The 11499-nt window shown below is 44.9% G+C and overlaps 1 long non-coding RNA gene across 1 annotated transcript; it reads left to right on the forward strand.

The window, feature by feature from the left end:
• Positions 1–9708: 9708 nt before the first annotated feature.
• Positions 9709–10507, forward strand: LOC141124136 (uncharacterized). Its single transcript, XR_012240780.1, has 3 exons — positions 9709–9777; positions 9928–10016; positions 10166–10507. It is a non-coding gene; the product is annotated as an uncharacterized lncRNA (long non-coding RNA).
• Positions 10508–11499: the final 992 nt, after the last annotated feature.

Below are 11499 nucleotides of genomic sequence, written 5' to 3' on the forward strand. Positions count from 1 at the left end.
CAGGCCGTTCTGTCCCTGGCATTGTGGGGAGGTGAACAAGGCATCGTGGGTAAGTAGTTCACAGCTAGGGATGAGCTTCGAGTTTGAGTTGAACTCATGTTCAACTTGAACATCAGCGGTTCGCCAATTCGCTGAACAGCGAACAATTTGGGGTGTTTGCGGCAAATTCGAAAGCCGTGGAACACCCTTTAAAAGTCTATGGGAGAAATCCGGCTCGGTCCAAGGAAGAACATGCAAACAGAGCAAAAATTTGTGCGAACACACGAACCCTGTTAAAGTCTATGGGACTCGAACGTGAAGAATCAAAAGTGCTCATTTTAAAGGCTTATATACAAGTTATTGTCATAAAAAGTATTGGGGACCCGGGTCCTGCCCCAGGGGACATGGATCAATGCAAAAAAAAGTTTTTAAATGTCAGTTTTTTCAGGAGCAGTGATTTTAATAATGCTTAAAGTCAAACAATAAAAGTGTAATATTTAAATTTCGTACCTGGGGGGTGTCTATAGTATGCCTGTAAAGGGGCGCATGTTTCCTGTGTTTAGAACAGTCTGACAGCAAAATGACATTTCAAAGGAAAAAAAGCCCCCCCCCCCTGAACCATACCAGGCCACATGCCCTCAACATTGGGAGGGTGCTTTGGGGTAGCCCCCCAAAACACCTTGTTCCCATGTTGATGGGGACAAGGGCCTCATCCCCACAACCCTTGCCTGGTGGTTGTGGGGGTCTGCAGGCAGGGGGCTTATCAGAATCTGGAAGCCCCCTTTAACAAGGGGGCCCCCAGATCCCAGCCCTCCCCCCTGTGTGAAATTGTATGGGGGCCACCGGCTGCTGTTTGAAGGGACATCGAACCCGAAGAGGAAGAGCCTCTGTGCCCACCAGTAACGCCTGACAGTGCCAGCAATCAGTGCCCACAGTAAGTGCCAGCAATCAGTGCCCACAGTAAGTGTCAGCAATCAGTGCCCACAGTAAGTGCTAGCAATCAGTGCCCACAGTAAGTGTCAGCAATCAGTGCCCACAGTAAGTGCTAGCAATCAGTGCCCACAGTAAGTGTCAGCAATCAGTGCCCACAGTAAGTGTCAGCAATCAGTGCCAACAGTAAGTGTCAGCAATCAGTGCCCAAAGTAAGTGCCAGCAATCAGTGCCAACAGTAAGTGTCAGCAATCAGTGCCCACAGTAAGTGCCAGCAATCAGTGCCCACAGTAAGTGTCAGCAATCAGTGCCCACAGTAAGTGCTAGCAATCAGTGCCCACAGTAAGTGTCAGCAATCAGTGCCCACAGTAAGTGTCAGCAATCAGTGCCAACAGTAAGTGTCAGCAATCAGTGCCCAAAGTAAGTGCCAGCAATCAGTGCCAACAGTAAGTGTCAGCAATCAGTGCCCACAGTAAGTGCCAGCAATCAGTGCCCAGAGTGTCAGCAATCAGTGCCCACAGTAAGTGTCAGCAATCAGTGCCCACAGTAAGTGCCAGCAATCAGTGCCCAGAGTGTCAGCAATCAGTGCCCACAGTAAGTGTCAGCAATCAGTGCCCACAGTAAGTGTCAGCAATCAGTGCCAGCAATCAGTGCCCACGGTAAGTGCCAGCAATCAGTGCCCACAGTAAGTGCCGGCAATCAGGGCCCAAAGTAAGTGTCGGCAATCAGTGCCCACAGTAAGTGCCAGCAATCAGTGCCCACAGTAAGTGCCAGCAATCAGTGCCCACAGTAAGTGTCAGCAATCAGTGCCCACAGTAAGTGTCAGCAATCAGTGCCCACAGTAAGTGCCAGCAATCAGTGCCCAAAGTGTCAGCAATCAGTGCCCACAGTAAGTGCCAGCAATCAGTGCCCAGAGTGTCAGCAATCAGTGCCCACAGTAAGTGTCAGCAATCAGTGCCCAAAGTAAGTGCCAGCAATCAGTGCCAACAGTAAGTGTCAGCAATCAGTGCCCACAGTAAGTGTCAGCAATCAGTGCCCACAGTAAGTGCAAGCAATCAGTGCCCACAGTAAGTGTCAGCAATCAGTGCCCAAAGTAAGTGTCGGCAATCAGTGCCCACAGTAAGTGCCAGCAATCAGTGCCCAAAGTAAGTGTCGGCAATCAGTGCCCACAATAAGTGCCAGCAATCAGTGCCCACAGTAAGTGCCAGCAATCAGTGCCCACAGTGTCAGCAATCAGTGCCCACAGTGTCAGCAATCAGTGCCACCTATCAGTGCCCACCAGTGGTGCCAATCAGTGCCTCATCGGTGCCTCCTAGCGGTGCTGCCTATCAGTGTCACCTACCAGTGCTGATCAGTGCCCATCACTGCCACCCATCAGTGGCCATCAGTGCAAGCTATCAGTGCCACTTATTTGTGCCCTTCAGTGCCACCTATCAGTGCCCTTCAGTGCTGCCCATCAGGGCCACCCATAAGTGCCCACCAATGTCACCTATCAGTGCCCACCAGTGCCGCCTATTAGTGCCCACCAGTGCAGCCTCATCAGTGTACATCAATGAAGGAGAAAAATTACCTGTTTGGAAAATTTTATAACAAAATATAAAACGCTTTTGTATTTTTTTTTTTTAAATCGGTCTTTTTTAATTTAAAAAAAAAACAAAAAACGCAGAGGTGATCAAATACCACCAAAAGAAAGCTCTATTTGTGGGAACACAATTATAAAAATGTAATATGTGTACAGTGTAGCACGACCGCGTAATTGTCATTCAAAGTGTGAGAGCGCTGAGAGCTGAACATTGTCCTGGGCAGGAAGGGGGGTTCAGGTCCCCGGTAAGCAAGTGGTTAATCTCTCTGGTAGAACGATCACGAGTGGTGAAGTGTCTCTTCTATCTAAAGGAATACATTTTTGTCCACAGAGACACTTCAATCGTTCGGACATGATTGTGGATATCAATCGGTTGGTGAGGAATGGAACGGTTAAAAGACATGATCACACAGGAGATGATGGTATTCCTGCACAATCTGTATCTCTACCTGTTTATTCTACACCTGATGATGATACATTTTCTTTCCGGGAGAATTGTGCAATCAGAGACCTCGAGGAGCTGGCAGCGGAGGGCGAGATTTGTGATTGTGTGCGGGTGAGTGCCGACGCCGTCGGATATATAATATATATTTATATATATATATATATATATATATATATATATATATATATATATATATATATATATATATATGTATATATATATATATATATATACATATATATATATATGCGGCATGGGCTTAGCATAAGGGGTTGCAGGGGTCACAATGGCAACCCCACCCCTAGCTCCAGGGGGCCCCTGCAGCCTCCCTGTCATATCATCATATCCTCCACAAAATCCAGCTCCGATCTGCCCTAGGGCCCCACAGCCACGCTCCAGTACTGGGCTTCTACTTTGCCATCCACAGTCCACGCCCCTCTGTTCCCATTGGCTGGGGAGAAGTTGTGAGCCATTTCCTGAATGGAGAGGAGCATGTGGTGATGGGGAAGTGTCTGTGCTGTGTGCTGGCAACATGGAATGGTAACCAAGCTCAGCGACTCAAGAGGAGGAAAGTACCGTCCTGTCACCACGATGGGACCAATGTCACTGGTGAGGTATGACACCACTCAGTGTCTCCTAGTCACCAGCTGGGATTCTCTGTACCCCCCACCCGGGGATGTCTACTTACCCCACTTCACTGACAACTGGGGAAAAGACACACACCTCCGGGAGGTGACCTTCGCCCAACACTGACAGAGAAACCTTCAGAAACTGCTAAAACAAATCCGTTAACATCTCCTCGGGGGGCCCCTGAAGGGTTGCAGGCTCCAGGTTGTGTCACATGGCTTTGCCCTCCCAGATCTAAGTTGCCCCCCCAAAAGCCCCCTGACCACCCCCTTCACCCTGGACTAGGGATGAGCTTTGAGTTCGAGTCGAACTCATGTTCGACTCGAACATCGGCTGTTCGCCAGTTCGCCGAACAGCGAACAATTTGGGATGTTCGCGGCAAATTCAAAAGCCCCGGAACACCCTTTAAAAGTCTATGGGAGAAATCTAAAGTGCTAATTTTAAAGGCTTATATGCATGGTATTGTCATAAAAAGTGTTTGCGGACCCGGGTCGTACCCCAGGGGACATGGATCAATGCAAAAAAAGTTTTAAAAACTGCCGTTTTTTTGGGAGCAGTGATTTTAATAATGCCTAAAGTGAAACAATAAAAGTGTAATATCCCTTTAAATTTCGTACCTGGGGGGTGTCTATAGTATGTCTGTAAAGGGGCGCATGTTTCCCGTGTTTAGAACAGTCTGACAGCAAAATGACATTTCAAAGGAAAAAAGTCATTTAAAACTGCTTGCGGGTTTAATGTAATGTCGGGTCCTGGCAATATGGATGTAAATCAGTGAGACAAACGGCATGGGTACCCCCCAGTCCATTACCAGGCCCTTTGGGCCTGGTATGGATAGTAACGGGAACCCCGCACCCAAATAAAAAAAAAAAAAAAAGGTGTGTGCCCCCCCAGGCCCTATATACTCTGAACAGCAGCAGTATACAGGCAGTCCCCGGGTCACAGACAAGACAGGGACTGTAGGTTTGTTCCTACGTTGAATCTGTTTGTAATTTGGAACTGGTACATTTTGTAAAAGGAAAAGAAAGGCGCCTCTAAGTGCAGAATGCAAAATTGAATAAAGTGCACAAAGGGTTAAAGGCACTTACAAGATTGCTGAGTGTTAAAAGATAAAATCTGGAGTCGTCATCTGTGGGATGTGCCCGTCCTCGGCACGGTGGTAGAGAGCCATGTAGAGTCGCTCAGCAGCCGTCCAGCGTTCTCATACGTGTTGGAGAGAGGAGGCAGCAGGGGGAGCCTGTACTCACTGCGGGACACACCAGGCTGATGGTGTCAGTGGAGAGAAGGGGGTGGCAACGCGTTTCGGAGCATGTGCGGCTCCTTCGTCAGATCTACGCCCATACTCCTCAAGCTGGCTTATGAATGGTGAGAGGGAGGAGTAAGGGGAGGAGTAAGGGGAAGAGTGTGGGCGGATGTTGAATACACAATGATAAGGGAAGTGACGGATGTATTATGAGGATGGCCATAGACGACCGTGCACCCTCAAATTGGATCGGTAACGTCAGCGATGTATACAATGGAGTCCTGAAGGAATGCGACACAGGGGTGCAGGGCACAGGTGGCAGTGGTTAAATGAACAATAATAAATAAATACACAAACGTAAAGGTTGACATTGAATCTGTATACAGGTGTGTTACATGGTCGGCCGGGTGTCTATATGCACGTGTTACAAAGGCGGCCGGGCGTTTGCACACATGCAAATAGGGTCGTAAGTCTAATGTTGAGTTTATTATTTTTTTCATCTTTATCATTTATATTTATGTCCACACTTGGATCTATAGATTCATATTTTACTCAATACAAATTCTCACCTCATGAACAAACTACTTAATGCGCATATATATGTATATATGTTAAATATTTCCACGCAGATTTATATATATATATATATATATATATATATATTTACAAAAAAACATCCTTATCATAATAATGTTTCATTATGCATTTATATTCTAAATGTATTATTCTGCACATAAAGCATAGACCTGTTCTCACAATGGTATATGTATACTTTTCGTTTTGTAACTTGCTGCATGTATATGCTTGGTAGTTGTGTGGTCAATTTAAATGTCATAGAAGGATACCATTTTCATTGTGATGTATAGTATGGTAATATTTTCACCATCTTTATAGATTGGATTCGCATCAATTTTCCAGGTGCCTACCTGCGTATTGATATATTATCATTTTTCTACTTACCGGACATATTATTATCTGGATCATGTATCAGTGTGCTCACAGTTTCTGTACATTTCAATGTGAATTACTAGATGGTCAGTTGTTTAGTGGTCCGGCATCTGCTGACATGTATTGCTAAACATAATCCTCCACATGAGACACTATGAACACAACATTCAGCATATTTTTCTTTCATTGTTATTTGTTGTGTTTCACTATTTACTATAGTTTTTTTTGCAATATCTTTACCCTCTACAGCCAGCTTACATACCACATATACAACTGCCGTTCCTATTGAAACTATGTATCACACTGCCATACTCACTGATACATTCTTATTTAAACATCCATACCCACTCTTCATTCTTAATTTTATCCTTACTTGCTGAATAGCTTGGCACGCTCCCAGCTCACAGAGAGATCGCCTCTCTATCACATGCAGTTTTACATCACATCGCAGGGCACTTCATATGTTCCTATTGCTCCAGCTATACCATACTTATATCTATGTTTATTCATTACTTTGACAACCTCTTTTATATACTTGGTCTGTGGTGGGACCGCCACCCTCTGCTTATAAACCTTGTGTTATATACAAGGCATCCCAATTCTAAATGTGATCGCTTTGACAGGTTTTGATATACCCACACACAAACTGATCTCTATTCATGATCAACTACTTAAACTAATTGCTATACACAAGGCATTCTACTTTCAGATGCGATCACCTTGACAGGCTTTAATACATCCATACACAAACCGATTCCGATCCACAACTAATCACTTAGATCGACAGCATCATAATATGGTTTCTGTGACCGCATCGATAGGTTTTGACATACCCACACACAAGCCGATCTCTATTCATGATTAATTGTTCAGACTGATTGCCAGATACAAGACACTTCACTTTTAGTTGCGATCGCTCTGATAGGTTTTTAACATATATACATATATATGCGCATTAAGTAGTTTGTTCATGAGGTGAGAATTTGTATTGAGTAAAATATGAATCTATAGATCCAAGTGTGGACATAAATATAAATGATAAAGATGAAAAAAATAATAAACTCAACATTAGACTTACGACCCTATTTGCATGTGTGCAAACGCCCGGCCGCCTTTGTAACACGTGCATATAGACACCCGGCCGACCGTGTAACACACCTGTATACTGATTCAATGTCAACCTTTACGTTTGTGTATTTATTTATTATTGTTCATTTAACCACTGCCACCTGTGCCCTGCACCCCTGTGTCGCATTCCTTCAGGACTCCATTGTATACATCGCTGACGTTACCGATCCAATTTGCGGGTGCGCGGTCTTCTATGGCCATCCTCGTAATACATCCGTCACTTCCCTTATCATTGTGTATTCAACATCTGCCCACACTCCTCCCCTTACTCCTCCCTCTCACCATTCATAAGCCAGGAGTATGGGCGTAGATCTGACGAAGGAGCCGCACATGCTCCGAAACGTGTTGCCACCCCCTTCTCTCCACTGACACCATCAGCCTGGTGTGTCCCGCAGTGAGTACAGGCTCCCCCTGCTGCCTCCTCTCTCCAACACGTATGAGAACGCTGGACGGCTGCTGAGCGACTCTACGCGGCTCTCTACCACCATGCCGAGGACGGGCACATCCCACAGATGACGACTCCGGATTTTATCTTTTAACACTCAACAACCTTGTAAGGGCTTTTAACCCTTTGTGCACTTTATTCAATTTTGCATACTGCACTTAGAGGAGTCTTTCTTTTCCTTTTTTTAATACAGTATCTGACAAAAGTAAGTACACCCCTCACATTTGTGTAAATCTTTTCTTCTCTCTTTTCATGTGACAACACTGAAGAAATGACACTTGTCTACAATGTAAAGTAGTGAGTGTACAGCTTGTATAACAGTGTAAATTTGCTGTCCCCAAAATCTCCAAATTGGGCCCAATTAGCCATTTTCCCTCCCCGGTGTCATGTGACTCGTCAGTGTTACAAGGTCTCAGGTGTGAATGGGGAGCAGGTGTGTTAAATTTGGTGTTATCGCTCTCACTCTCTCATACTGGTCACTGGAAGTACAACATGGCACCTCATGGCAAAGAACTTTCTGAGGATCTGAAAAAAAAGAATTGTTGCTCTACATAAAGATGGTCTAGGCTATAAGAAGATTGCCAAGACCCTGAAACTGATCTGCAGCACGGTGGCCAAGACCATACAGCGGTATAACAGGACAGGTTCCACTCAGAACAGGCCTCGCCATGGTCCACCAAAGAAGATGAGGTCACGTGATCAGCGTCATATCCAGAGGTTGTCTTTGGGAAATAGACGTAGGAGTGCTGCCAGCATTGCTGCAGAGGTTGTAGGGGGGGGTCAGCCTGTCAGTACTCAGACCATACGCCACACACTGCATCAAATTGGTCTGCATGGCTGTCATCCCAGAAGGAAGCCTCTTCTAAAGATGATGAAGAAAGACCACAAACAGTTTGCTGAAGACAAGCAGACTAAGGACATGGATTACTGGAACCATGTCCTGTGGTCTGATGAGACCAAGATGAACTTATTTGGTTCAGATGGTGACAAGCGTGTGTGGGGGCAACCAGGTGAGGAGGACAAAGACAAGTGTGTCTTGTCTACAGTCAAGCATGGTGGTGGGAGTGTCATGGTCTGGGGCTGCATGAGTGCTGCCGGCACTGGGGGGCTACAGATCATTGAGGGAACCATGAATGCCAACATGTACTGTGATATACTGAAGAAGAGCATGATCCCCTCCCTTCAGAGACTGAAAAGACCAAAACATTCCCCTAGAGCGGGACTTTTGAGGCACTACCATCAATGATGCAATGTAAATAAAAAATATATAATTTTATTACAAAATTCAAAAGTACAACAAAAAATATATACAAAAATACAAATCAAACACAAACAATATATACAATGGGATACATCAAAAAGCAAGGACATGTAATTTGGACACAACTGCATCACATTGAGAGAAAAACCAAAAGTGGAAATGTAATAAGTCTCACTGAACCGACGCGTTTCGGGGAATCCTTCATCAGGGTTCATTGAATGAGAGTTACCATCTAAGAAATTACAAAATTAAAAAGAAACATTAACACCACACACAAAAAACAGATAACATTCCCCCCACATCCAGTGAAGGTATATGTGAGAGTCATACTCACTTCCAAAATACATGTGCTATAGAAGTATCCAAGGCATAAAATCAGCTTCACAACGGTCTCCCAGGCCATGTGCATACAAAGAGAGCCAGATCGCGGACCATGTAGAGTGAAATTGTAATGACTGGTGCATATAATGCAATCCCAATGGGCGCTGAAAACTCATTGGTATATTTTGTGGCTGCTATACAGTCTTTTCCTCTCCGTGTGACAGCTTCATAATAGTCTCCCATGCAGTGATTGCATTTGTTTTTAATTCATATGCCATTCTGACTGAATGGTGTTTGATGCAAGAATCGTGCACATATTTATTACACTGTTACTGTTTTCTCATCGCGGACTGTCATCAGTTTTTCTTTTTTTCCCTTTTCATTATGAATGGCATGGAGTCCCTGAGTCTGTTGGTTGCTGTTTTTGTAGTGCGCGGACCCGGCACGGCAAGGATGTCCCCTTTGTGGGACATACTGAGGGGATCATCCTCGGATGCTCCTCCATCCCTGATCTGGTTCAGCATGGCTGTTTCCAGCTCAGGTTTGCTGTGCCGGTGGGGGTGGACGGTGGCGCGCAGCTCCAAGGCGCGGGCGTGATGTCTGCCGCTTGCGGGGAGGCGTGGCGCGGTCCACGCCCAGGAGGCCCATCGACAGGACTTGACGTAAGGTGTATCCCTTCAGGCTGACAATGAGTCAGCTGTTGGGAGGTGGGAGGAATTAACATAGGGGACGGATCTTGGCTTCAGCTGTTCAGCATTGTAATCAGCCGACAGCGTGAAGTGTGTGTTATAAATACCGAGTTCATTCACTCTGATCTTGTGATCGGAGGAGGATGCCTCGTTGATACTATGCTGTTGGACTGATTATACAGGTAACCTCAGCAACTTGGATTGCTGTTATCTCCACTTCTTTGCATACCTTGAGTGGTGTCTGGCTTTTACCATTTAAATATGTTTACCCATATTAGAACCTTGTTTCCCTTTTTTTAATTAGATCCCTCTCTCTCCTTTACTATCTGCAGCTTTATGGTTGTCAGCCCGGACCCCGAGTCCTCCTCCTTCCCCCTACATCACAACCTGTAGGTCTCCCCCGTTTGGATCTAGCTTACAGGTATGTTTCCTGAGGCTAGTCCCCACATCTATGTGCTCATGTTTTTTACACACCCTGGGATTTGATATATTTTCAATCCCAGGAGATATGATTGTCTATATTGATTATCAAAATCATCATTATTTATGGGGTCTTGTCCTTGTTTTCAGTTCCGGTTAATTTTTGGACCCCAGCCCGCGCACAAACGCCGCGCCAAATCTTAGGCGCTGCGGTTTTCAGCGCCCATTGGGATTGCATTATATGCACCAGTCATTACAATTTCACTCTACATGGTCCGCGATCTGGCTCTCTTTGTATGCACATGGCCTGGGAGACCGTTGTGAAGCTGATTTTATGCCTTGGATACTTCTATAGCACATGTATTTTGGAAGTGAGTATGACTCTCACATATACCTTCACTGGATGTGGGGGGAATGTTATCTGTTTTTTGTGTGTGATGTTAATGTTTCTTTTTAATTTTGTAATTTCTTAGATGGTAACTCTCACCTAATGAACCCTGATGAAGGATTCACCGAAACGCGTCGGTTCAGTGAGACTTATTACATTTCCACTTTTGTTTTTCCTCTCAATGTGATGCAGTTGTGTCCAAATTACATGTCCTTGCTTTTTGATGTATCCCATTGTATATATTGTTTGTGTTTGATTTGTATTTTTGTATATATTTTTTGTTGTACTTTTGAATTTTGTAATAAAATTATATATTTTTTATTTACATTGCATCATTGATGGTAGTGCCTCAAAAGTCCCGCTCTAGGGGAACGTTTTGGTCTTTTTGGATTTTTGGGATGTGGCACACCCTCTGCTTAGTACTACTCCCTGTCAGAGACCTCTTTTTCCCTTCAGAGACTGGGCCGCAGGGCAGTATTCCAACATGATATCCACCCCAAACACACCTCCAAGACCACCACTGCCTTGCTAAAGAAACTGAGGGTAAAGGTGATGGACTGGCCAAGCACATCTCCAGACCTAAACCCTATTGATCATCTGTGGGACATCCTCAAATGGAAGGTGGAGGATCGCAAGGTCTCTAACATCCACCAGCTCCGTGATGTCCTCATGGAGGAGGAGAAGAGGACTCCAGTGGCAACCTGTGAAGCTCTGGTGACCTCCATGCCCAAGAGGGTTAAGGCAGTGCTGGAAAATAATGGAGGCCACACAAAATATTGACACTTTGGGCCCAATTTGGAGATTTTCACATAGGGGTGTACTGACTTTTGTTGCCAGCGGTTTAGACATTAATGGCTGTGTGTTGAGTTATTTTGAGGGGACAGCAAATTTACACTGTTATACAAGCTGTACACTCACTACTTTACATTGTAGACAAGTGTCATTTCTTCAGTGTTGTCACATGAAAAGATAGAAGAAAAGATTTACACAAATGTCACTGAGGGGTGTACTTACTTTTGTCAGATACTGTATGTCCGTGATCACCTGCACACATCTGTACATGATCATCTGCGTACATATGTCTGTGATCACACGA

The sequence above is a fragment of the Aquarana catesbeiana genome, linkage group LG01 (assembly GCF_042186555.1).
Source record: "Aquarana catesbeiana isolate 2022-GZ linkage group LG01, ASM4218655v1, whole genome shotgun sequence".
NCBI lineage: Eukaryota > Metazoa > Chordata > Amphibia > Anura > Ranidae > Aquarana > Aquarana catesbeiana.